Source organism: Ascaphus truei, chromosome 5, assembly GCF_040206685.1.
Source record: "Ascaphus truei isolate aAscTru1 chromosome 5, aAscTru1.hap1, whole genome shotgun sequence".
NCBI lineage: Eukaryota > Metazoa > Chordata > Amphibia > Anura > Ascaphidae > Ascaphus > Ascaphus truei.
In genome coordinates this window covers 27107943-27130836 of record NC_134487.1, presented here as the reverse complement: position 1 = coordinate 27130836, position 22894 = coordinate 27107943, and positions in this window count along the sequence as shown.

Here is a 22894-nt window from a genome sequence, read left to right as displayed (position 1 = left end):
AAGCAGTGGTAAGGAAAACTGCATGCACGCTGACCAAACATGTATTACTTTTTGGAGATAACATCTCCAGTTTTCCTTACCACTGCTTCATGTATCTGGGCCAATGAGTTTACAACTCATGATACTTTGGAATGGACCAATATGGAGAGTTCACAGTCTCCACGATCATGTTAAGCGCTTCTGACTTGAACTTTTTCTGTTTCTATTGAAGCCTGCATTCTGAATACAATTTATATTCTCCTGACCCTCTCATCTCTACCACTCCTTTATATATAAATCCTTTCATTCTTTGAAATTTCCTTTTCATTAATGTCTGCCGATGTCCCCATCTTGAAGTCTCTGTTGAAATTCCACCTCTTTAGGACAGCCTAGCAGTAGAGGAGACATGCTCAAGGAATATAACACTCTGTCACGTCAATTTCCCACTTAACAAACATACTTTCCCTTATGTAATCAGTGTAATATTGTGTGTCATAATAATGGAACATCAGACAAATGCTTTAAAAAGTACTCAAGAGATGAGAAAATGCATCAGGTCATAAGATGTTCCCCTCTTGTAAAACCACTGTGATTAGTTACATATAAGTAGCGAAAAAATAGCCAATAGGCACAGTAGGTCCTGTTTAAAAATATTTCCAGAGATACGCTAGTTTGTTATTCAGCAGAATGTGATTTTTCTATTTTATTTTTTAATATCTTTTGATTTTAATAACCTGTTCCTGCATTATGGTCATTTTTACTTAGAAATGATTTTGTCTAATTTTTTGTAAACTCTTTCCCCCGTTACTAGAATGTATTCCTATATTCCTGTATATCTTATAAATTCTGAATATGTGATCACTTGTGAAGAAACTTACACAGCTGTGAGTCTTTTTAGCACAGAAAAATCTATTATGCTGCTGTTGTTCTGATGCTGCTTTTGAATAATAAAATATGATTTCTCGACCAACGGCCTTGAGTGAGTGAATAAAGGTTGTGCGCTAATTTCATGTAACTATGGATCGGTTTTTTCTTTATGTGTCATTTGATAGACGTTGGTGATATGTAATTCCCAAAGTGATTAGAATCAGCACCACAATAGTGGACAGCTATTTAATCATGCTGATGTAACCAAGTTTCCAAGACCATGAGGCAACATACAGTAGTTACTCTGTAAGATGTATTACAAGTAAAGCAGGGCGTGCAAACTGGGGGGCTTGCGCTTACAGAGATTTTCTGGTGGGGGGGGCACGGTACTTACAGAGGCCCCGCGCTCTTTCCCAAAGCATTTAAATGACATGCCGGGGGATCGCGCAAGGCCTCTGTAAGTTCCCTTACCTGATCTCCGGCGTCTTCTAGCTAAGTGTCGCCATGGCAACTTGGCGTAAAATGACACAGCGGAGTCACAGGACGTCGTGTTGCCATGGCAACATGACATTGTGATGTCAGATACGCCGGTGACAAGTAAGGGCGGGCATGAGCAGGGAGGGGGGAGAGCAGGCAGAGGGGCACAGACTAAAAAGTTTGCACACCCCTGAAGTAAAGAATGTAGCCATAAGCTTTTTGCTCACAGTCAGTGCCCAAAGTGATTTTTTTCCAGATTGTGCCAGATTAAAAAATATCTACATTTATCAAACAGGGATATCCACAGGGTCGGATGGAGGGGAAAGAGTCCCTTATTCAGTGCACAGCCACCAATGGGATGGGCAACTATATGTGCTAGAAATATAGCTAAAGTGGGTGCTAATGACCCATAAGACGAGGCATCTAAGATGGTGTCAGCAATGGAGGTGACATAAGGTGTGACCACAAGGAAGAAAAAAGGAAACCGTGATACTGCGTGGTAAAGAGTGTGTATAAAAATGAATCTTTATTGGAGTAATGGATAATATAAAGAGACACAAAGGAAGGACACTGAGCTAGCAAGCCCACTTCAATATATGACTACCCACTATTATTTAATACGGTTTTAGATTTCACATTATATCTTCACACTGTTATGTATATGTGATTTACATGTCCTCTTTTTTGTCTCTTTAGTTTATCCATTATTCTTAGATGCCTCATCTTATGGGTCATTAGCACCCACTTTAGCTATATTTCTAGCACATACGGTATCCCCTCCCATTAGAGGTTGTGCACTGAATAAGGGACTATTTCCTCTTCATCCCCCTGTGGATATTTTTACGTTCTCCCTGTTCCCTTAGGTGCACCCTCTAAGGCCACCTTTACTATTTTTTATTGCTGAGCGGTGGGCTCCTTTAAGCTTATATAGAAATGTATGAAACCGAGCTAAGATTCTTGATCTGTATTTTACAACAAAAGAAAAAGACAGCATACCCAAAAGCACTGTTTAAAAAAAAAAAAAAAAAAAGTATGTGTGAATATAAAAAAAAGGGGTGTGAATATAAAAATCCTGTGTGACTCCATACCCCAGATTACCAGCACACTTTCACTCTTGTCTACAGTTATTTAAGATATGTATGTTTGGTTTCCATAAATATAATAATGGTTCAAATATTGCTCCTAAACATGTTGATGTTACTAACAAAATATAATAGACAAAAAAGAGAATTTAATCTTACTTTCAATCCAATACATAGAATTCCATAGACCAAGGATATGCAATAAGATTATATTTTTATAGACAAACTAGCTGAGAAACCCGGCGTTGCCCGGGATGTGAAGTGTGAATAAGTATGTGTAAATGTTGTATGTGAAAGTTGTAATGTGATGCCAATGTTATGTAATATTAGTTAGAATTGTGTTTGTAAATCAACAGTAGTAGAAAGCACATGTATATGAGGGCAAATGTTTGAAGTGTATGTTAGTTGTTACGGTAGTTATTTTTGAAAATGTTATTGTTGGAAATGCTTCTTGAAAGATGTGAATGTCCATTGTTGAGAGGAGTGTATTTGATGTAATGTTAAAGTGTGTGTTGTAAAATAATGTAGTAATAAAAGATGACAGTAGTGTATTGAGTGTCTTTCATTTTTTTGTAATTTCTTATGGCAATATGTAGAGTTCATGGAAATTGAGGAAAGTCAATGTTCATTGTAATGCTTGTTTGTAAACGACATTTTTGGTAGTTCCAGTTGGAGCAAAGATGTACAATTGTTGGGGGGATCCAACTCTAGAGCACGCAACATATAACTGGCCGTGGGAGAAACATGGTGATTCTAAGTTGATACCAGTGCACTTTATAGATTGTCCTTGTGCTTTGTTAATGGTGATAGCAAAAGCTAGTTTGATGGGGAACTGTAGCCGTTTGAAAGTAAAAGGCATGTCTGTAGGAATGAGTGGAATGCGGGGGATGAAGACATCTTGGCCTTTGGCGTTGCCAGTTAAGATAGTAGCTTCAATTAGGTTGGGCATCAATGTTTTTATGCACAGTCTGGTTCCATTACAAAGGTTAGGTGTGTGTAGGTTGCGAAGTAGCATGATGGGTGCTCCAACTTTGAGGCGAAGATGATGTGGTGGCATCCCTGATGGTTCGAGGGAGTGTAGGAATTCAGGTGGATAGTTAACGGCTTCATCGCAATCCACAACTGTATCGATTGAGTTGTATTGAGTAATTGTGTTTGGAATAATGTCTTGAATTTGATGATTGATGTCATTGACAGAAGTATTTTTGGCAGCAAGGATGGCTCTTTCACAGAGCCACTGGTGGTTTGTGTAATGTGTAAGAGATTTGGATAGACGTGATGTATGAGATCTTCAAGTGATGTCATCATGTGACAAAAATGTGTGGGAAAAGCAATTTCACCTGATGTTAAGTCAGTAGGTAAAGTGCCTTCACCTATTTGAAGAAGTGTGTGTGCAAAAAGTTGTTCATTTGAGTGGCCGAGAAGTTGGACTCGCATATTGGTTGTTAATGGAAAATGTTTGACATGTCGCCATAAAATAGAGGATTTAAGGCATGCATGAAGTTCGTCTGCTGGTGTGGATCGTGGTATGACTGGAAGTGTTTGTCTGAAATCACCAGCTAAAAGAATGACAGCACCACCCATTATTTGTTTATTGTTACGCAAGTCTTGCAAGGTTCTATTAAGGGCTTGAAGTGCTTTTTTATGCGCCATGGTACACTCATCCCAAACAATAAGTTTGCAAATTTGAAGAACACGGGCTTGGCCAGATGTCTTGGTAATATTACATGTTGGGTTTTCTTCATGAGCAATGTTTAGTGGTAATTTAAGAGCTGAGTGCACAGTTCTTCCTCCATCCATAAGAGTGGCTGCAATGCCAGATGATGCAAGTGCAAGTGCAACATGATTGTGCATTCTTATTTCTGCAAGGAGTAAATTTATGAGAAATGTTTTGCCTGTTCCACCTGGAGCATCAAGAAACAGGATTGCACCTTGTTCGTTGTTTATGTGCTGCATGATGTTGTCATAGGTGTTAAGTTGTTGTGGAATTAACATTGGTTTTCTTGTGGCAACATATTCTTGTAGTATGGAAATATTGTATTGTTTCTCTCGCATAAGGTCTGTATTGAGTACATCGTGATGATGACGTTGGGGAGCTTCTAGACCTAATTGAAGTAGTGTTTTGTTATTGATAGAGAGACATGTATCTTCTAACAATATGAGTACCTCGTTGAAAATGTCAGATGAAAAGGTAACATTGAGTGATGGGTTGTGTCTCTGTGCTTTGTGAAGTATATCTTCACTCATGTGAGGTAGCGGGATAGGGGGAGGGACATTGGTGGCATGGTGTAGCGGGGTAGGGGGCCTCGCGGTCCGGTTGCGGTAGGGAGATGTGTGAGGTGCAGGAGATGTGAGGCGTGCTGTGCGGTTCGCGGGAGCTACACTGTGTGAGGTGAGGGGTATTTATTTGTGTTTGGTGTGCGTTTGTGTAGGTGTTGAAATGTTGTGTGTGTTTTTGTTTTGTGTTAATGTTGGCTGTGTGTGTGGCAGAATAGTGTGTGTATGTAATTATTGTGTGTGATTGTTGATTGTGTGGGGTGTGTGTGTGGATGAGTGAGTGTGTGATGTGATAGTGAGTGTGTGGTGTGTGAGTGTGTGTGTCAGTGTTGATTAGTTGAGTGTTTGTGTGCAATAAATTAGACAGATGTGTAAATAGTAATGTTTTGTGTAAAATATGTTATTGAAAGGAAGAGGTGATTTATTGTGCTAGGTGTGTTAGTAGCGGAGGTGTTGTGTTGTTGTTAATGTTTGTGTGTGGTGGGATGTTGATGTGCAATGGGAGTGGGTGGTGAGACGTGTAAATGTGCATTGTATTCAGTGTAGTGTGTATGGTGAAGGGTAGGTAATTGGAACAGTGGGTTGGGTGTGTGTGTTTGTTTAGTGGTGGTTGTGTTGTGTGTGGTAGTTAAGGTTATGTTGAAGTGTTGTTTTGTGTGTTGTATCAGCAGAGGAGGTTGGTGTGTGTGTGTGAGTACGTGTGTTGCGTGGTTGAGGGCGTGTGGCGTTGCTGAGTGCGTGTGTTTGTGCATGTGTTTGTGTATTTGTGTGTGTGTTGTGTGTGATGGTGTGTGGTGTGTGTAAGAGCATGTGTGTATGTGGCGTGTGTGATGGCATGTGTGTGTGTATGACGCATGTTGTGTGTGTGACGTGTGTGAGTGCGTGTTGTTGGTCATAGACATGTTGTAAATTGCATGTTTCTGAGTGTAGTGTGTGTATTATGAGGGTGAAGGTGAGGTGTGATTTGTTGTTATGTGTGGCATAGAATGACAGGATGTTTGCGTGTGTGTGTGTGTGTGTGTATGAGGGGGTTTTGGGTGGGTGAGTGTTGTGTGTGAGTGGTGGTGTGAGAAGTGTTTTAGAATAAATTATACAGACAGTGAAATTGTTAGGAAAACATATTTTATTGTAAGGAACAGCTGAGTTTCAGTGGTAGGTGTTGTCATACAGTGTGTGAGGTAGCGGGAGTGACATTGGTGGCATGCTGTTTGACTGTAGTCCGCGGCGTCGCGGTCCGGTTGCGGAGGGAGATGTGTGAGGTGCAGGAGATGTCAGGCGTGCTGGTTGTTCCGCGGGAGGTAGAGTGTGTGAGATAGCGGGATAGCGGGAGTGACATCGGTGGCATGGTGTGTGGTGTGTGTGAGAGCATGTGTGTGTGTTGCTGGTGTGTGATGGCGTGTGTGTGTGTATGAAGCATGTTGTGTGTGTGACGTGTGTGAGTGCGTGTTGTTGGTCATACACATGTTAAAAAAGGCATGTTTTTGAGTGTAGTGTGTGGCATAGAATGACAGGATGTTTGCGTGTGTGTGTGTGTGTGTATGAGGGGGTTTTGTGTGGGTGAGTGTTGTGTACATTATACAGACAGTAAAATAGTTAGGAAAACATATTTTATTTCAACGAACATCTGATTTCCAGTGGTAGGTGTTGTCATACACTGTGTGAGGTAGCGGGATAGGGGGAGGAACATTGGTGGCATGGTGTGTGAGTGTAGGCCGCGGCCTCGCGGTCCGGTTGCGGTAGGGAGCTGTGTGAGGTGCAGGAGATGAGGCGTGCTGTGCGGTCCGCGGGAGCTACACTGTGTGAGGTAGCGGGATAGGGGGAGGGACATCGTTGCCATGGTGTGTGAGTGTAGGCCGCGGCCTCGCGGTCCGGTTGCGGTAGGGAGCTGTGTGAGGTGCAGGAGATGTGGCGTGCTGTGCGGTTCGCGGGAGCTACACTGTGTGAGGTAGCGGGATAGGGGGAGGGACATCGTTGCCATGGTGTGTGAGTGTAGGCCGCGGCCTCGCGGTCCGGTTGCGGTAGGGAGATGTGTGAGGTGCAGGAGATGTGAGGCGTGCTGTGCGGTCCGCGGGAGCTACACTGTGTGAGGTAGCGGGATAGGGGGAGGGACATTGGTGGCATGGTGTAGCGGGGTAGGGGGCCTCGCGGTCCGGTTGCGGTAGGGAGATGTGTGAGGTGCAGGAGATGTGAGGCGTGCTGTGCGGTTCGCGGGAGCTACACTGTGTGAGCTAGCGGGATAGGGACATTGGTGGCATGGTGTAGCGGGGTAGGGGGCCTCGCGGTGTGGTTGCGGTAGGGAGCTGTGTGAGGTGCAGGAGATGAGGCGTGCTGTGCGGTTCGCGGGAGCTACACTGTGTGAGGTAGCGGGATAGGGGGAGGGACATTGGTGGCATGGTGTAGCGGGGTAGGGGGCCTCGCGGTCCGGTTGCGGAGGGAGATGTGTGAGGTGCAGGAGATGTGAGGCGTGCTGTGCGGTCCGCGGGAGCTACACTGTGTGAGGTAGCGGGATAGGGGGAGGGACATTGGTGGCATGGTGTAGCGGGGTAGGGGGCCTCGCGGTCCGGTTGCGGTAGGGAGATGTGTGAGGTGCAGGAGATGTGAGGCGTGCTGTGCGGTTCGCGGGAGCTACACTGTGTGAGGTAGCGGGATAGGGGGAGGGACATTGGTGGCATGGTGTAGCGGGGTAGGGGGCCTCGCGGTCCGGTTGCGGAGGGAGATGTGTGAGGTGCAGGAGATGTGAGGCGTGCTGTGCGGTCCGCGGGAGCTACACTGTGTGAGGTAGCGGGATAGGGGGAGGGACATTGGTGGCATGGTGTAGCGGGGTAGGGGGCCTCGCGGTCCGGTTGCGGTAGGGAGATGTGTGAGGTGCAGGAGATGTGAGGCGTGCTGTGCGGTCCGCGGGAGCTACACTGTGTGAGGTAGCGGGATAGGGGGAGGGACATTGGTGGCATGGTGTAGCGGGGTAGGGGGCCTCGCGGTCCGGTTGCGGAGGGAGATGTGTGAGGTGCAGGAGATGTGAGGCGTGCTGTGCGGTCCGCGGGAGCTACACTGTGTGAGGTAGCGGGATAGGGGGAGGGACATTGGTGGCATGGTGTAGCGGGGTAGGGGGCCTCGCGGTCCGGTTGCGGAGGGAGATGTGTGAGGTGCAGGAGATGTGAGGCGTGCTGTGCGGTCCGCGGGAGCTACACTGTGTGAGGTAGCGGGATAGGGGGAGGGACATTGGTGGCATGGTGTAGCGGGGTAGGGGGCCTCGCGGTCCGGTTGCGGTAGGGAGCTGTGTGAGGTGCAGGAGATGTGGCGTGCTGTGCGGTTCGCGGGAGCTACACTGTGTGAGGTAGCGGGATAGGGGGAGGGACATCGTTGCCATGGTGTGTGAGTGGAGGCCGCGGCCTCGCGGTCCGGTTGCGGGAGGGAGATGTGTGGCGTGGAGGGGAGGGGGGGTTTGAAGAGGCAGTCTGCAGTGTTTGGTGTTGTGTGAATGTGTGTGTGTGCTGTGTTTGTGCGTTGTGTGTAGATTCTGTACCTCAGTGGTTCCCAAACTTTTTCGGTTCAAGGCTCCCCAAGGCAATCAGAATTTTTTCAAGGCTCCCCAAGGCGATCAGGATTTTTACGCGGCGCCCAAAGTAAAAACAAAGGTGTATATACATACCTAACAGTTGCAGTGCGCAGTTGGTGTCTCCCTCACAAACTCTCACTCTCTCTGACCTCACTCTCTCTCTCTGACCTCACTCTCTCTGACCTCACTCTCTCTCTGACCTCACTCTCTCTCTCTCTGACCTCACTCTCTCTCTCACTCTCTCTCTATCAGACCTCTCTCTCTCTCTCTGACCTCCCTCTCTCTCTCTCTGACCTCACTCTCTCTCTCTCTCTGACCTCACTCTCTCTCTCTGACTTCACTCTCTCTCTCTGACCTCACTCTCTCTCTGACCTCACTCTCTCTCTGACCTCACTCTCTCTCTCTCTGACCTCACTCTCTCTCTCTGACCTCTCTCTCTCTCTCTCTGACCTCACTCTCTCTCTCTGACCTCACTCTCTCTCTCTCTGACCTCACTCTCTCTCTCTCTCTGACATCACTCTCTCTCTGACCTCACTCTCTCTCTCAGTCTCCCGTTGCTGCTCCTCCAGCGTGCGCGCCGGGCCTCCCTCTCTCAGCGTCGCTGAGCCGGGCTGAACAGATGCACAAAGCCCCTGCATCTGTAATCAGCGCTGCCTGGCAGAGGAGACAGCAAGCGCGCTTGGTAGGCGGGTATCACTGTGTGTGTTTGTCACTTGGTAGCTGTCAGTGTGTGTGTGTTTGTCACTTGGTAGCTGTCAGTGTGTGTGTGTTTGTCACTTGGTAGCTGTCAGTGTGTGTGTGTGTGTGTGTGTGTGTGTGTGTGTGTGTGTGTGTGTGTGTGTGTGTGTACATTATATAATATTTAAAAATGGAAAAAAAAAAGACATGTGAGAATAAATTATTTATTAACATTGTGCAACTTTGATAAATATATTCACACGCACACACCACACACACATCACACACATCACACACATCCATATACACCACACATACATATATACACACACACACACACACACACACACACACACACACATATATCTATATATACATACATACACACACACACCACACATATATATACACCACACATACACATTATATATATATATATATATATATATATATATATATATATACACCACACATACACATTATATATATATATATATATATATATATATATATATATATATATATATATATATATATATATATATATACACACACCACACATACATACACACACATATATACATATATACACACACACACACCACACATATATACACACACACCACACATATATACACACACACACACACACCCTGCAGCCCGTTTTTCACACACACACACACACACACACACACACACACACACACACACACACACACACACACACACACACACACACACACACACACACACATATATATCTATATATACATACATACACACACACACACCACACATATATATACACCACACATACACATTATATATATATATATATATATATATATATATATATATATATATATATATATATACATATATACACCACACATACATATATACACACCACACATTATATATATATATATATATATATATACACACACACACCACACATACACACACATATATACATATATACATATATACACACACACACACACACCACACATATATACACACACACCACACATATATACACACACACACCCTGCAGCCCGTTTTTCACACACACACACACACACACACACACACACACACACACACACACACACACACCCTGCAGCCCGTTTTTCACACACACACACAACACACACCCTGCAGCCCGTTTTTCACACACACCCTGCAGCCCGTTTTACACACACACACCCCCCCCCCCCCCCCCCCCCCCCCCCCTTGGTGCTGTCTGGTGGCTCTGCAGTTGCAATGCCGGGCAGGCTGCAGCCCCATTGGATGGGAGCGGTCACGTGACCGCTCCTCTGCTTCCCCTCAGAGGTTTTTTTTTTTTTTTTTAAATGAGCTAGCAGCCCTTGTTTCCCGCTGCTGGCGGCCCTGATCGCGGCGCCCTTCTAGCCAAGCCGCAGTTTGGGAAACACTGCTGTACCTGATTCGGCAGTCTGTGGTAGCAGACGTGAAGGTTTTGATAGCTGTGAAAAGCAGGCCAATGAGAGTCAGTGAGGGGTGGGACGCAGGCCAATGAGAGGTGTGCGGGGGCGGGCATTGGACGCAGGCCAATGAGAGTCAGTGAGGGGTGGGACGCAGGCCAATGAGAGGTGTGCGGGGGCGGGCATTGGACGCAGGCCAATGAGAGTCAGTGAGGGGTGGGACAGTGTGGCATTGGTGTTGGACGTAGGCCAATGAGAGGTGTGCGGGGGCGGGCATGGCCTGAGCAGGAGTGACAGGCCCAAGGTCCAATGCGATTGACCCTTGGGACGCAGACATACAGTGATTTCACAAATATATAGTAGATACACTACCGACACACTTTATTGAAGTGTGGTCGGTACCGCAAGCCGGGAAATCTCCCGGCTTGCTAGTGGCCGCCCCTCGGCGTGCCGCGCGTCATAGACGCGCGGTCACGCGTCATCGGGAGCGTGCGCCCGCTGCACGCGTGTCCAGGGGCTCCCCGAGGGAGCCCTGGTGTCCCGCGATCGCGGGACAGCGGCAGGGGGTTCCGGGGGACCCGGCGGACCCGGCAGCGGTAGGGAGAGCGCCCCGATCGGAGGGCGCTCTTCCGCTGCTTCGGCGTGCGCCCGTCACACTCGGGCGCGCGCCAGGCTACTGCTGCGGCACAGAACGGGCAAATGCTCGAATAAACTGTGCCGCAGCAGTAGCTGCCATATTTCTCTATACACAAATAATGTAGGCTCTACTTGCATTTTAAAATTGTTTGCATGTTTATTTAGCTGTTTATAGAACAGTATTCTCTCATACTTCCAGGGTGAATACTACACAAGAACCACTGTTTTATGATTATTACCAATTATTATACAGCACTCCACATTGAAACAGGCTACCCCATATCAAATAACTGTGCTGGCTAAGAGGATATTACATATTCTAATATGTACATTAGTATTTGCCCCTTTACATTTGCCCATGGTTATTTACACTAGAACAAATTGGAACCCAGTATTAGAGGTTAGATGGTAAAACATTGATAGCTAATTCAGAGGTCCATGCTTAAAAGTATAGGAACTAAACAAGGTAAAGTAGCCATGGATTGCACTGCAATGTTATACTGAGCTAGACTACAGGAAGCAGGCTGATGGACTGCATCAATACCAAGACGTGCAAGGCTGTACAAATCTATATTGCACAAGATATAGAAAGCATATAACTGGCACTCCAGTGGACTGATACAAAAAGCTAATATTTCATTACACATTAACAAACAAATCATCAACGTTTCAGTTCTACATGGACCTTTTTCAAGATCTTGAAAAAGGTCCACGTAGGGACCAAAACGCTGAAACGTTGACGATTTTTTTCATAATGTGTAATTAAATATGAGCTTTTTGTACGTCTACTGGAGTGCCAATTCTCTGCTTTCTAAATCTTGTGCTATACCAAACCAGCTGTCTGGATCTGTGACCACCCGTGGCAGGAACAAGAGAATTTCCTCAAAAATTCTGATTGCTCTTTCCCACCATGTGATTTATATGATGGAAGATCCAAAATCCTACTGAATGGAATAGATGGAAGTGGACACAAGTAGTAAAGTTGGACTTCGGACAGAGAGGCCACATGACACGGCCACACCACACAGAGTTACAGACAGGCAAAACAAAGTCATGCCAAACTGGATTTCAAGGAGTCAGGCAAGCTGGACTGCTGAGATGAAGACACTTTAAACATCTGTTGTTTTTGATTATATGTTTTATACACAGTGTTGTACAGCAGCGGTGCGCAAACAGTGGGGCGCGCCCCCCTTGGGGGGGCGCAAGATTATGTAGGGGGGCGCGGGCTGCTTGCAGGGTAACCTGGGGGCGGGCAGAGCTGTGCACGGGCGGCCAGAAGCTCTGTGTCTTGCAGAGGGGGCGGGGCTTCTCTCTGCACACAGACAGCCCCTCCTCTTCCTGTCTGCTTCCCGCACCAGTTTTCAGCAGCATGGGGGGTTGGGGGATCGGAGCATGTTGCCCCCCGCCCCCCCAGGTGAAATTGTGTGACTTATTAAGTGTGTATGTGTGTGTGTTTGTGTGGTGATTGTGTGTGTGGGGGGGATTGAGTGTGTGTGTGGGGGGTGGGTGAGGGTGTGTGTGTGGGGGGGGATTGAGAGTGTGTGTGTGGGGGGGGGATTGAGAGTGTGTGTGTGGGGGGGATTGAGAGAGTGTGTGTGGGGGGGGGGATTGAGAGAGTGTGTGTGTGGGGGGATTGAGAGTGTGTCTGTGTGGGTGATTGTGTGTGTGTGTGTGTGTGTGGGGAGTGTGTGTGCATGGGGGGGATTGAGAGTGTGTGTGTGGGGATTGTGTGTGTGTGTGGGGGGAGTGTGTGTGTGGGGGGGATTGCATGTGTGTGTGGGGGGGTTGAGTGTGTGTGTGGGGATTGAGTGTGTGTGTGGGGGGGGGATAGTGTGTGTGTGTGGTGATTAATGGAGTGTATGTGGTGAGTGTGTGTGTATGTGGTGATTGATTGATTGAGAGAGAGAGTGTGTTGTAATGCAGTGGTGCGCAAACTGGGGGACAATGAGGCGCAAGATTATTTAGGGGGGCGCAGATGGAGTGCGGCGAAAACTGGATGCGCGGGCCGGCAGACGCTGTGCGCGGAAGGATGAAAAAGCTGTGCGCGAGGGCGGCCAAGAAGATGTGCACGGGCGGGCAGCCGAAGATGTGTGCAGGTGGCTGAACAGGTTAGTGCTGGTGGCGGCCATGTGATGGTGTGTGTGCGCACGCGCTGGGGCTTCGGAGGTACGGGGAGGAGCACGCCCGAGCTCAGTGAAGTCAAACGCCCCTCCCAGTGTCTGTCCTGCAATAACGCTGTGGTCCTGCTCTCCTCCGCTGGCAACCTGCTTCGCTGCGATCCTCTGCAAGTGAAAGGATAGGCTGCCACTATATCAATCATACTATGAATGTACAGAAATAATGTAAAAAATAAGTGAAAACACAACATTGAAAACGGAAAAAAAATAATAATACTGTAGGCAGGAGTGTGGATGACAATGGGGATAGCAAGACAAAGAGCAGGGAGGGGAAGGGAAAAAAAGGGGGGGGAGAGGGAAGGGAGGTAGCAAAGAAGTGGATGAATGCCCCCAATAAGTATTGCCTTTATTCTTGGCGCTTGGGGAGACGAACAAAATTGACTTTGAAGAGCGCTCAGCAGCAGCCAATGCACACACACACAAACACACACAAACACACACAAAAATAGCCCCGATCCACGCTTGCAAAATTATGCAGGACACCCTGTGCTCATGCTTGGAGAGTTGGTGATGTCACCGCTCTCAGCGGCAGCGTGGACACAGCCTAATTTTGCAAGCGCGAGATGTTGAAATATGTAAGTATTTAGACATATTTGGATTTATATTGTATACCGTTTAATAAAGGAGTTTTTTGTTTTGTTTTTTCAATGTGATTTTGATTACATCAGGCAGGGGGGGCCCGAGAAATTTTATGGATGAAAAGGGGGGCTCGGCATAAAAAGTTTGCTCACCCCTGTTGTACAGAACAGTCCGTTTTCAATCCAAGGTAAACTAATGGCTGTGATACATGTAATTTGTTAATCTAGGTTACTGACCCACATACACACACACACACACACATATATATATATATATATATATATATATATATATATATATATATATATATATATATATATATATATATACACAAGGAGAGTGGGGCAGATACACATTTTATTATATTTATTTATTACATCTGCTTTATAGTAAAATATCTTTCTCTGAAGAAGTATAACCTCCTAACAGCTTCCCTTTTTTCCCTTGGAATGTAATCATAATGCAATGATTAGTTACATTGCTAAGAGCAGAGAACAATGAGTGCTTGATATGACTACAGTATTGAAAAAAAGATGTAACCAGGTCCCCCTTTCTGTACTGACCCCCCTCCTTCCGCTGCGCAGGGCCGCCGAGTACGAGGGAGTGCGGGGTACTGGTGCGCGAGCCGCGCGTTACCTGGAGTTGCGGCTGGTTGTCAGGGACGCGATCGGGCCGGTTGCCGGGGATGCGATCGGGCCGTTGTTAAGGCCGCGATCGCGTTGCTGTGGCCCCGGCGGCTCGCGGAGCAGGGCGCCGCCATTGTTGGGTGCGTTGCGCATGCGCAGGGACTAGGAGCACCAGGAGGACTCCAGGGAGTTTGCGCATGCGCAGAGAGGAGCAGTAAAAGCCCGCGAAGCCCTGGCAAATCAGAGGAGGGCTCTGTAAGGGGACTTCAAGTCCCATGAGCCTCTGGAGCGGTCCCATGACGCCAGGGAGCCAATAGGGCTGCAGGAGTACTGCTTGCAACATAGTAATACATTTCGCGGGCTTAGAGCACGCTAGTCAATTGGTGAGAGGAGCAGCTAGGGGAAGTAGGTAGGGTGCAGGAGTCAGTGGCTCACTGCACTAGGCCAGTACTCCCCTAGGCCACAGATAACCCTGAGTCATCCAAGCTGAGTGTTGTAGGGACAAGCCCTAGGTTAGGGACTCTGCCCCCTTATCTAGTTATTAGTAGTGAACCAAGAATATTGATCGGTTGCTGACAGAGAGCTGGACTATCCTCACGGAGGCCAAGCCAGCAGTGACTGCGGCCTGCGGGCAGCATGCAGATCCTTTCCAAGGCACAAACGGTGTGGAGCTGCGGTGATATTATCCACGCCGGAATTCACCCCACGCGTAGGAGGATATCACGACAATCCAACCCCGAGGGTATAGCAGCACCCGTGGCTGAAGCCCGGGCAGGTATCCCACTATCTCACGTGCACCAACCAGGCCTATCACCAGACATAGTGGCTGCGCAGTCACACACACACACTTGTATGTGATTTGGGAGTGCGAGACATTGGGTGGGGTTTACTAGACATGGGGTGGGATCACTCTGTGGAGGTGTTAGCGTCCGCCGTGACGCATAAAGGTTAGCGTCCGCCGTGATGCCTAAGAGGTTAGCGTCCGCCGTGACGCATAAAGGTTAGAGTCCGCCGTGACGCCTAAGAGGTTAGTGTCCGCCGTGACGTATAAAGTGTAGGCACCCGCCGTGGTGCAAGTTAGCGTTAGCATCCTGTAAGACGCCGTAGTCTGGTTGCCCTTAGCGGGGGACCCTTGTTGCTATGTGTTGATGTTACTTGTCTCTATATGCCGTTAGTAAAGTCACCAGTTGTTATCCAATCTGTTGTACGTGGTTATTGTGTATTGTCCTGCGAGGAACCACTCCCCCTCTGGTGGGAGCCATCGCAGGTGGAGGCGCTGCATTGTTGTAAGTGAGTACCCCTAGCATAATTACCCCAGGTTCCCCGTGGCGGAAGCTCAGACCTCCTGTGAGCCAACAGGTAATGCACCACACCTATGGTAACACCGTATGTTCCTCCGCACCCATAGTATAATCTGCGATTGGGGGGGGGGGAAACCCGTTACATTTGGAGGTGCTGCTGAGAGCTAGACCTGGGGTGCCCTGTTCCATTTTTTTTCCAAATTATCCAACTCATATTTTTCATCATGTTCGTGCCGTCAAAGCAAGACGTCCATGACTGGGCAGTAGCGCGCTGCGTGTCCCCAAGGTGCGTGGTTGCAGTGGCGGGAGTACCCACCGACACGGTCTGTTACAGCGTGCGCACTCAAGTACGGGATTGCCCGGGACTAGCCACTGCCCGGCTGATAGACCTTAAACTCGAGGTCGGAGGCCGAAAAAACACCTACCTTATGGCCACCACCCATGACATATGTTCAGAGACTGTCCCGCTTGTATTGAACCTACCCGAGCCCTCTGTAGAGGACTGTATCATGATCTATCCTGACATCCAGGCCCCTGACGACGCGGCCGCACCTACTGGACCAAGCGCGAGCCACTGGACCGCCAGTACTCCTCAATGGACTGGCCCCCCCAAGGTCTCCTTCACCCCGAGCGGTATCGGGGTGAACCGCAGCTGGGCGGGAAGCCCACCCACATCACCTACTCCTGATAGACGGTCCGGGGGCGGGCCTTCAAACATGCCTAGTGTGGGAGCTGGACACAGCAGTGGCGACCTTTTCTTAAATCTGATCGCCTCCCAACTAGTAGAAGCTGTCACCATCTCGACCCAAGCCCAGCACTACCGGAAACGAAAAGCTTTTTCTGGGATTCTGCCGACTCCAGCGGGAGAAGAAGGGATCGAGGTCTGGAGGGAACATACGCTCCCCGCCATAGCGGAGTGGTTGTGTTCTGAAGCCAGCAAAAGACAAAGGCTGGTCGAGTGCCTCCGAGGCCCCGCCGCCCGGTTGGTACGGACTCACCGAAGCGTGGAAGGAGAAGTAACTGCCCAGGAACTAGTAGAAATGCTGATCCAGTCCTTTGCCCGAAAAGACGACGAGGATGAACTAATGGCTCAGTTCAAAGCTCTTCGCCAAAAGGAAGGACAGGATTTATCGGCCTTCGATTGCGATCTACAGCTATCCCTGGGGACTCTTCTGGACAAACATATCATTTCCGCGGCCGAGGCGGATCGATACCGACTCAAACAGTTACTCAAGGGATCGCTACCGGATCACAACATAGCTATAATGATGCGGGCTGCACCGACCGCTGTAACACCCCCCAAGTACGGAGAATTAATGGAGTACATCCGAGGACATGAAGTGCAGCGACATTTCCATGAACCAAAGAAATCCAAAACTACCATCAAGGGTGACCCCGCGGTTCCCGCTGCCCCGAAGGGTAAGAAATCTTCCGCCCCAGAGGAAGAAGCGACTCACAAGTCGCCTGCCAGGGAAAGTCATGTTCCCGAGAGGTCATCCTCTGCGTACAAGGGGCGTCCTGAGCGTCGCGAAGTAGTTTGCTACAACTGCGGGAAAAAGGGCCACGTCTCTTACAACTGCCCGGAGAGGGAGGACTCCCCAGAAGAAAAACCGCCCGACAGAAGAAACCCGGCCCGGTCGATGGTATGCCTGGTACAAACTGCCGAGTCGAGCCCGGAAAAACCTTCGGGAGCCACCGATGTCCCTGCTGACGCCAGCACCGGGGATGATGTCTCCACCCGGGAGGCCCTTAGCCAAGTAAGCCCCGCAGCTATAGTACGGGTGTTACTGGAAGGGATCTATGCGGCGGCACTACTGGACACGGGATCACAAGTGACTATCATATACCGCCCGTTCTATGACCAGCACCTCAGACACTGCCCCCTGAGAGCGGCCGATCATGTAAAGGTACGGGGGCTAAGCAATGAAGACTACCCTATCGATGGGATTGTAAAGGTTGAAATAGCAATACCCCAGCTGAACACCGGCAAGAGACACCCCATGCATGTGGCGGCCCTGGTCGCAAGTACCCGATCATCTTGGGCACCAACGCGGATATAGTACAAGCGGTGATCCGAGCATATCTGAAGGAGACTAACGAGTTGCCGCTAGCCACCTCTCTCCTAGGTCCTACGAGAAGAGTGCAAACGGGTATATGCCATGGAGCGCCACGGGGATCTCTACAACCGTCAACGCGGACTGACGACCATATTACCAGGGGGAGTGCAAAAGATGGCCGTCTGGTGTTGTTATCCCGAACGAGATGAGAGCGACCAGCTGTTCTCTCTTGAGAATACGCCTGCAGAAGAAGAGGTTCAGAGAGGGTATAGGGTACTACCTGAAGTGAGGGAGTGGACGCTAAGATCCCTCTACGAACCCACGTGTATGTGCAGAATCTATCCCCCTTCCCGATGGAATTTGATGCCGACCAGAAGTTAGGTTGCATATATCCAGTCAGTCCTGTAGAAACCACGCCTCAGGTGAAGGCGGTGGCCGCGGAGGAGTGGGTAGTCAACCTGGATTTCGACTTCGGTGAGTCGACACTGTCTAGCAAGTGGAAAGAACGGCTGACAAACCAGCTGCTCCAACGACGACATGTGTTCTCCACGAGTGAGATGGATGTGGGGTGCAGTCGCAGTGCCCAACATACCATTCGACTGAGCGATGCCACTCCGTTCCGGGAACGCTCACGTCGCATTGCCCCACGTGATGTGGACGATGTGAGGAACGCCCTACACGACATGGAGAACGCTGGGATTGTGACGGAGTCCCGGGGACCATATGCGTCCCCCATAGTGGTGGTGCGGAAAAAGAACGGGTCCGTGCGACTGTGTGTCGACTATCGAACCCTGAACAATCGCACAATACCAGATCAGTACAACCTTCCGCGCATTGAAGAGATCCTGAATGCGCTGAATGGAAGTCAATGGTTTAGCGTGCTCGACCTCCGATCCGGGTACTATCAGGTGCCTATGACTGCGGAAGACCAGGAGAAAACAGCTTTCGTCTGCCCCTTGGGATTCTACCAGTTTACACGTATGCCCCAAGGTATATGTGGGGCGCCTGCTACCTTCCAAAGGCTGATGGAGAAGACTATCGGAGACATGAGCCCGCGGGAGTGTCTTGTATACCTGGATGACATCATTGTCTTCGGAAGAACTCTAGAAGAACACGAAGAGCGGTTACATAAAGTGATAGACCGTCTGGGGAATGAAGGGCTGAAATTGTCCCTAGACAAGTGCCGGTTTTGCCAGACTTCAGTGACCTACGTGGGACACATCGTATCCGCCCAAGGGATCGCCACCGACCCCGCCAAGGTAGAAGCGGTCGTGAACTGGCCTCGTCCCGAGAATGTCACGGAGCTGCGATCCTTCCTGGGATTCTGCGGGTACTACCGTCGGTTCGTGGAAGGATACTCTAGTAAGGCAAAACCCCTGAACAATCTGTTGAAGATAAACCCCGAAGAAACCGGGAGGAAGACTGTATCTGCTCGCCAACCGTTTGGCGATAAATGGACGTCTGAGTGCGAACAGGCCTTCTCGAAATTGAAGAAATGTCTGACGAAGCACCGGTGCTTGCGTATGCTGATCCCGAACAACCATACGTTCTGCATGTGGATGCCAGTCTCAATGGACTGGGCGCCGTCCTGCACCAGAAGCACCCTGAGGGCCTTCGGCCTGTCGCCTACATCAGTCGCAGTCTGACCCCCAGTGAACAGAGGTACCCTGTCCACAAGTTGGAGTTTCTGTCTCTCAAGTGGGCTATCACCGAGAAGCTCCACGATTACCTGTACGGTGTTGCCTTCGAGGTAAGGACGGATAACAATCCCCTCACATACGTCAACACCTCGGCCAAATTGGACGCCGCCGGACACCGCTGGCTGGCCACCTTAAGTAACTACCGTTTCTCCATGAAGTATAAGCCGGGACCTTTGAATATAGGGGCTGACGCTCTATCCAGACGGCCCGGGTTAAGTGCTATTCCGGACGATGAGTAATGGGAGGAACTCCCAGGACCCGGAGTACGAGCTATGTGTAGCATGGCCGCCATCGTCCACGACCAAGTGGCCTTTTCAGAATTAAGAGTGGCCGACTCATTGGGATGCCGGTCGCAGGCTGTCCCAGCCGCCTACTGCGACCCAAAAGGGATGAACATCACGCATGACAAGGTGTTACGGTGGAAAGATCTGGTAGACTATCAAATACGAGATCCTGTTGTCAGTATCATCCAACAAGCCGTTGCCCGGAGGAATCCCACCCTTATGAAGCGTACACCAAATGACTTAGTGGCTTTGCTCATGCGGGAATGGGACAAATTCGAAATAGACCATGGCTTACTATATCGGGTGGTGCAATACCACAACCACCCGGATAGGCGACAACTAGTTCTCCCTAAGAACTTACAATACCTGGTGTTGAGGTCCCTACATGATGATCATGGACATCTTGGGATAGAGAAGACCTTTGGGTTGGTCAGAGATCGCTTTTTCTGGCCCAATATGCGAGAGGCCGTTGAACGACATTGTCGCCGTTGTACCAGGTGTATACAGCGCAAGACCCTGCCTACTCGAGCAGCCCCCATGGGCCATCTAAAAAGTTCTGGCCCCATGGACCTTGTGTGTATGGACTTCTGTGCATTGAGCCTGATAGCCGGGGAATATGGAACGTGTTGATCATCACAGACCATTACACCCGTTATGCCCAGGCCTTCCCCACGAAAGATCAGAAAGCCATCACAGTTGCAAAAATATTATGGGAGAAGTACTTCGTACACTATGGTCTCCCCAACCGCCTTCACTCTGACCAAGGACGGGACATTGAGAGCACCTTGATCAGAGAACTACTCAAAATGCTGAGCATCACCAAGTCACGAACGACCCCGTATCACCCCGAAGGAGATGCACTGCCCGAGCGCTTTAATCGGACCTTACTGGACATGCTCGGAACTCTGCAGAGTGCTCAGAAAACCGAATGGAGTCGACATGTGGAGGCCTTGGTGCATGCGTATAACTGTACCAGACACGAGTCAACTGGATTCTCCCCATACTTCCTCATGTTTGGGCGAGAGGCGAGACTGCCAGTGGATGTGCGCCTTCGCGTCTGGACAGATGGGATACACAACGCTACCCATTTCAAATACATGCAAAGGTTCAAAGACAGCTTACAGCAGGCCTATCGACAGGCTGAGAAGGCTACAGCTAAGCTGAACGCTGACAATAAAAGGCGATACGATCATAAGGTCAAATATCGGGAACTTCTTCCTGGGGATGCTGTGTTGCTTCGCAATCTCGGAGTCCCGGGAAAACACAAATTGGCCTACCGATGGAGAGACGGAGTGTATGAAATAGAATCCCAGATGCCTGGCCTCCCGGTCTATCGCATCAAAGACACTGACAGCCGGGTAAAGGTACGGCACCGTAATCATCTTCTCCCCATTCCACAAGTGGAAAATGAAGAGACAGAGATACTGACCACACCGCTCAACGGTGAGCCCGACGTATCAGAGCTGGGTCAAGAGACTATCAATAACGAGATCCACTCTGAAACTCCTGAAGATCCTATGGAAGGACCCTCTCAAAGGGACTGCTCCACAGAAGGGGCATCTCCCGGAGGAGCTACGAGTAAAGGGCCCCGTAGGCCAACGCCTACTAAGGTGGCACCAACAGGCCAGCCTTTGGATCCACAGAGCCTGAGCTTTGTGCCTAACAAAGACTGTGCAGAGACATTTCTCCCCTCAAGAGAAGAGGCTGAGCCTCAGGACTGTGTTTATTACTCCCCCGAGAGAGTTGCAGAAGAACAGCTCCGACGGAGCCAAAGAGTTAGGTACCCTCCAACTCGGGTAACATATGATCAAATGGGGGCACCCCATTATGAGGCTCAGCAGCGCTCTCGGAGCAAGATCCAATCTGTGATTGTGATGCTCACAGAATTGTGCAATATCGTGTAGAGTCATGCATGTGCTAAGTTATGTTTTCAAATGCATTTTCAATATATAACTTCTGTATATAGTTACATTGAGTTGTGTCCCAAGCGAGGACGTTGGGGATTTTACCAGGGGGAAGATGTAACCAGGTCCCCCTTTCTGTACTGACCCCCCTCCTTCCGCTGCGCAGGGCCGCCGAGTACGAGGGAGTGCGGGGTACTGGTGCGCGAGCCGCACGTTACCTGGAGTTGCGGCCGGTTGTCAGGGACGCGATCGGGCCGTTGTTAAGGCCGCGATCGCGTTGCTGCGGCCCCGGCGGCTCGCGGAGCAGGGCGCCGCCATTGTTGGGTGCGTTGTGCATGCGCAGGGACTAGGAGCACCGGAAGGACTCCAGGGAGTTCGCGCATGCGCAGAGTGGAGCAGTAAAGGCCCGCGAAGCCCTGGCAAATCAGAGGAGGGCTCTGTAAGGGGACTTCAAGTCCCATGAGCTTCTGGAGCGGTCCCATGACGCCAGGGAGCCAATAGGGCTGCAGGAGTACTGCTTGCAACATAGTAATACATTTCGCGGGCTTAGAGCACGCTAGTCAGTTGGTGAGAGGAGCAGCTAGGGGAAGTAGGTAGGGTGCAGGAGTCAGTGGCTCCCTGCACTAGGCCAGTACTCCCCTAGGCCCCAGATAACCCTGACTCATCCTAGCTGAGTGTTGTAGGGACAAGCCCTAGGTTAGGGACTCTGCCCCATTATCTAGTTATTAGTAGTGAACCAAGAATATTGATCGGTTGCTGACAGAGAGCTGGACTATCCTCACGGAGGCCAAGCCAGCAGTGACTGCGGCCTGCGGGCAGCATACAGATCCTCTCCAAGGCACAAACGGTGTGGAGCTGCGGTGATATTATCCACGCCGGAATTCACCCCACGCGTAGGAGGATATCACGACGATCCAACCCCGAGGGTATAGCAGCACCCGTGGCTGGAGCCCGGGCAGGTAACCCACTATCTCACGTGCACCAACCAGGCCTATCACCAGACATAGTGGCTGCGCAGTCATACACACACACTTGTATGTGATTTGGGAGTGCGAGACATTGGGTGGGGTTTACTGGACACGGGGTGGGATCACTCTGTGGAGGTGTTAGCGTCCGCCGTGATGCATAAAGGTTAGCGTCCGCCATGACGCCTAAGAGGTTAGCGTCCGCCGTGACGTATAAAGTGTAGGCACCCGCCGTGGTGCAAGTTAGCGTTAGTATCCTGTAAGACGCCGTAGTCTGGTTGCCCTTAGCGGGGGACCCTTGTTG